This window comes from Grammomys surdaster, unplaced genomic scaffold (assembly GCF_004785775.1).
Source record: "Grammomys surdaster isolate TR1022 unplaced genomic scaffold, NIH_TR_1.0 165, whole genome shotgun sequence".
Taxonomy (NCBI): Eukaryota; Metazoa; Chordata; class Mammalia; order Rodentia; family Muridae; genus Grammomys; species Grammomys surdaster.
In genome coordinates, this window is record NW_021604613.1 from 1682464 (window position 1) to 1688463 (window position 6000).

A 6000-nucleotide genomic window follows, 5' to 3' on the forward strand; every position below is an offset into this window, starting at 1 on the left:
TGACTCTACCTTGTGTTGAGTTGACAAAAACTAACCAGAACAAGTAGAACCCAAGTCCCTATGACTATTTATTCTGTTTTGTCATCCTCTCCAGGAACAGGGAATCTAGCTCCTAGATATCCAGAACTCTTGCACTTCTTAGGTACAGCCTGTGTTGTGTCTTCCTATACTTGCATCATGCACGTAGGTCTTTTTGTTTTGTTTTGCTTTAAACAAAATGTGTTATAGTTTACTTCTGTTTCTTTAGAGAGGCATATAAAGATGTATCCATACCTGAAGCCACATCTTGACCATCAATTCTCCTGGCTAGAAATACAGGCAATAATTTTATAATTATATCAAATGGTTTTTAATATTCATTTGATTAATCTTGTCTAGAACATGCACACAAAGTGTTCTGGATCAGAGTCAGGTTTCTTATTAATTACTTTACAGTAACTAACAATCAGCACCCCTACCCCCCCCACACACACACACAAGTGTTACAATGAGGACCAGACTAAATGTTTTAGCTGGGAACTGGAAATTCCAGTTTGATGAGTAATAAGAAGTAATTTCTCTCCTTTCCTAACAGGAATCTCAGGGTCCTTGACCTTCCTGAAATAGTGTTTTTGGAAAGATAGAATCTTATTGCCTGCTTTTTATGTAACAGAGCTAGCTCTGAAGGACCAGGTGTCTTAAGTGTCTTGGGTTTTATGACCTAGGGTATCTTTGAAATCACTATCATCTCCAGGTGGCTTGAGGCCTGATCTAAAGACAGCTGGTGATGTAACTGTTATATCTCTCTGCCTATTCCTTAATCATTAGCACATGTCATAGCCACTAATTCAGTAAATTGGTGTGATTCTCAGATCGGGATCACTATCATCACAAGAAGGCTAAAATATCAAATGGCAAGAGAGCTGCCATCTTACATGAAAGCAAGCCAATGAAGTAACAGCAGAGTTCTGTAGGACGTAAAACCATGCCTGGAAGTTTGGTAAGGTAGAGCAGACTGAGACTCAGAGAGTTGGTGGCCACATACCTGAGGCTTACGCAACTCCTAGCTCCCTGTCAGATTCCTGACTTAGAATACATGCCATGTTTCTTACTTAAACATGTTCTATGGTCATGTAGGGTCAAAACAGAGTACTCCATGCTAATGAGATACCTAGAGGCCCGGAGGGCTTAGCCAATAAACTTCCCTTCCCCCATATTCCTCTCTACAAAAGGTATTTAATTTCATGCCCACTCTGAGAATTGAGGTATGGTTTTACACATTCATTTTTCACCATGACAATAAACTGTTTAGAACCATGGACTGTCTCTTTTCATCAAGATTCACCATGGCGAGCCATGAAAAAGGCCATCACCTACAGAGCCGCAGCCTAATCTTCCAAAACCTCTCTTTGCTCTCAGCCACAACTGCCACCAAGCCTGCCTCTGCCAAGATAAGGACAATCATCCCAGCTAGGACAAGTATAGCTTCCCCTTTTCTCCCAGCCCTGGGCTAGAAGCTGTCCCCAGCCTATGCCCCCTCCCTGACTCCATTCTCTGCTCTTCCTTGACTCCCAGTGGTGCCTGAATGTCCAAAAGTCTGAGAACCCCCCAGCCCTGGCCTAATTGAAGGCCTGGGGACTCCCAACCCAGCTCCTGCTTTCCCACACCTAAGACCATGTTTTCCCACTCCCTGGAGTGGTACCTTGGTGCTTCCCTACAGCCCAGTACCGGCATGGGCTGCGTTGTGGGATAAGCACAGTCAAACTCCCTACATTCTGTTTTCAGCCTCCTCAATCAGCTGTGCCCAGTGGCTGAGTGGAGGCAGGCCTACAGAGTTCTCAGCAGAAAATAAAAGCCAGGTTCTATGTCAAGCTCCAAAATCAACAAGTGTCAATTTGGATTTCTGCATTCAGCAGAACAATCCATCATAGCTAAAGAACAGAAGAAGAAAAAAAAAATCTCCACAATAAATACAAACTGGAAAAATCCATGACCAGTGGACCAGTGATTTAGAAGATAGTTAAAGGGATCTTATACAGGAAAGAAAGGGGAATACAATCACAAGGAAAGAATAAAGTAAATAAACTAAAACAGAAAATAAGGAAATGAAGAATAAGAAAATATCAAGTGTTACAAAATGACAGAATTGAAATGTACCTTTCAACAATAACAATGCAGACTATCTCAATTCTCCAATCAAAAGACAAACTAGGAGAGTAGATTAAAAATAAGACATATATATTTGCTACAAGAAATTCCACTAGCAAGAAAAAAATCTATAAAACACATAGAAAGGTAATTCTAAGAAAATGCACCAGATAACAATCAGATATGGCTTGTACTAATGTTAGCAAGATAGCTTCAAACCAGTTACTCACAAAAGTTTTGATTTTGTGTGTGTGTGTTTTTTTAAGGACATTTCATTTTAACAAAACAAATCACTCACAAAACCCAGAGGAAGTGGGCCTCCAAGGAGCTCTAACCTGGGCAGCATCATAGGTAAGGAGACAGCAACCCCCACCTCAAACAGGGAATAACTGAGACGCACTAGGACCCAGGAATTCACTCCTGGCCCAGAGCACTGGTTCCTTCCAGTCTGGGCCCAAGTACTAAGCAGATCTTGGGCCCCAGCTCTAACCCTAGTAGTAACACCCTCCCCACACAGTTCTGAAACAACCAAGATAATGGGAAAGAGACACGGCAGGTAGCACTAAGATGATCCAGATGGCGAAAGGCAAGCACAAGAACATAAGCATCAGCAACCCCGGGTACCTGGCATCATTAGAACCTAGTTCTCCAACACTAGAAAGTCCTGAATTCCCCATATCTCCAGGAAAGCAAGATTCAGATTTAAAAATCACTTCTAATGATGATGATAGAGGACTTTAAGAACGACATAAATAACACTCTCAAAGAATTTGAGGAGAACACAGGTAAACAGGTAGAAGCCCTTAAAGAGGAAACATAAAAATCCCTTAAAGAATTACAAGAGAACACAACCAAACAGGTGAAGGAATTGAACAAATCCATCTAGGACATAAAAATGGAAGTAGAAACAATAAAGAAATCACAAAGGGAGACTACCCTGGAAATAGAAAACCTAGGAAAAAAAACTCAAGAATCATAGATGCAAGCATCACAAACAGAATACAAGAGATAGAAGAGAGAATCTCAGGTGCAGAAGATATCATAGAAAATAGTGACACAGCTGTCAAAGAAAATGCAAAATGCAAAAAGTTCTTAACACAAAACATCCAGGAAATCCAGGACACAATGAGAAAAACAAACCTAAGGATAATAGGTAAAGATGAGAGTGAAGATTCCCAATTTAAAGGGCCAATAAATATCTTCAACAAAATTATAGAAGAAAACTTCCCTAACCTAAAGAACAAGATGCCCATCAACATAAAAGAAGCCTACAGAATGCCAAATGGACTAGACCAGAAAAGAAATTACTCCTGTCACATAATAATCAAAACACCAAATGCACAAAACAAAGAAAGAATATCAAAAGCAGTAAGGGAAAAAAGCCAAATAACATATAAAGGCAGACCTATAAGAATTACACCAGACTGCTCACCAGAGACTATAAAAGCCAGAAGATCCTGGACTGACATCATACAGACCCTAAGAAAACACAAATGACAGCCCAGGCTACTATACCCAGCAAAACTCTCAATTACAATAGATGGAGAAACCAAGATATACCATGACAAATCCAAATTTACACAATATCTTTCCACAAACCCAGCATTACACAGGATATTAGCTGGAAAGCTCCAATACAAGGAGGGAAATTATACCCTAGACAGAGCAAGAAAGTAATCTTCTTCCAACAAATCCAAAAGAAGATAGCCACACAAAGATAATTCCACCTCTAATAACAAAAATAACAGGAAGCAACAATCACTGTTCCTCAATATCTCTTAACACCAATGGACTCAATTACCCAATAAAAAGACATAAGCTAAAGGACTGGATACGTTAACAGGACCCAGTATGTTGCTGCATACAGTAAACCCACCTCAGTGACAAAGACAGACACTACCTTAGAGTAAAAGGCTGGAAAACAATTTTTCAAGCAAATGGTCCTAAGAAACAAGCTGGAGTAGCCATTCTGAAACCTCCAGCCCGAGAACACAAAAGGAGAGACTCATGGCTCCACCTGTATAGATAGTTGAGGGTGGCCTTGTTAGGCATCAGTGGAAGTGATGGGCCTTGGTACCCAATAGTTTGGATTCCCTAGTGTTGGGGAATTTGAGAGCAGGGAGGCGGGAGTTTGAAGATGGTGGGAGCACACCCTCATAGAAACTCCCAGAATTATATGGATTAGATATGATAGAGACAGGCCACCAGAAGCCTAGATTCCAGAATTCAAACAAAAACTATCTTGATACTAAAATTTGTTTTGAGAATTGTATATTGCAGAATACCCAGCCTTGGTGTATCTACTCATCAAGCAAGCTGAGCAGACCTGCTCAAACCTCTGATGTCCTGGAATTTCAGCTGAGTGCAGTGAAGACACAGATGTCAGAGGCTTATCAATTTACTATTACCCCTGCCCCTCTTCTAATATCTCAACTCCCATAATCAGCTTGAAGAAGTTAATGAAGAGTGGGCATCCCTATTCCCTGGGCTTGGGGACTGAGGTGGTTAATATTGGGCTGTCTTTCTAGGGAAAAGTAGTGGTTTTGTTGGAACAGGGAGGAATAGCTAGGATTTATTGCATAGCAATAATGTATTAGTATAAATCTGTATAATTGTTATTAAGCTGAAGTTACAATTTCTTAAATGGTACAAAATTTACTTTGATTTCAAATTTAAGGTTTTCATTGGTATGGGTTTCTTATTGATTTGAAGTGAGATTAATATTGTTACTCTCATAGGCATTGTGCCTATATAACACATTTAGGAATACAAGGCTTAGGCCTAGTCCTTCTTTAACTTTTTTAACTGATTTGAGATGGTTAGCCTGTGAGTTAAGGGCCTATAGCAAATTCATGGCTCTGAGTTTATTGTTAGGGTGTTTTCTATATTTTGTTTAGAAATAGCTGAGAGGAGTTAACAGACAACAGTCCAGATTGCCTTACATGGATAGTTGGTTTTCAAAACGTCAGAAGTCCACAGAATTGACATTACAAACATTTCTGCATTAAGATTCATTTTGATTAGAGACCTATCTGCTCCTGACAACTTCCTGTGTTGGATTCTAGGAAGAAACTGAGCGTCTTTGGAGTTAGTTACTCCACTTGTGTTGAGACAGCCACCAGTCAAGAATTGCCTCTTTTCATCTATTGACAAATTACTATCCTGAAAAGGACACACTTGTGGAATAGTCAACTGATTATATCTGCCAAGACAGAGTAATCAGCTCTTAATAATTCTGTATCACTAGGTCTGTCAAATGACCCTGAAGATTGGATGCTCCAAAGTTTTGTAGTATAGGGACTGTCCAGATGTTCAATGGTCTCTATAAATTGGCTAAGTTTTAGAAGCTATGCTTTGTGCTTCCCATAATTTCAGTTAATTCAGTCATTCTGGATTTCTGATGGGGTTGAAGACTTATAGTCTCATAGCCAATCCTGGCTATTTACTCTGAGAGAAAAGACTTGAGGGAATGGTTTTCAGCTGACATTCATTCTAAAGCCAAGAAACAAAAGCCAGGTTCAGAACTAAGTCTTTTAGTTAGGAGAGATGACAGAGGTTCTGGTTAGTCAACAAAATGATGAACTGGGTATTAGGTCTATCTTATACCTTACTGATACAAATTGATATAGTTATGCTCTAATTGTATTTTGAGAGAAAAGTTTTACTTTAACAGGAAAGGTGATGTGTAGGAGGAGCTACGGTGGGAGGAGTAAGGAGAGGAAGAGGAAGAGTAAGGAGAGGAGGAGGAGCTAGGAGATGAGAGGGGGAGAGGGGGAGAGGAAGGGAGAGGGAGAGGGGAGGGGGAGGAGAGGGGAGGGAGAGGGGAGGGGAGGGAGAGGAGGAGGGAGAGGGAGAGGGTGAAGGAGAGGGTGA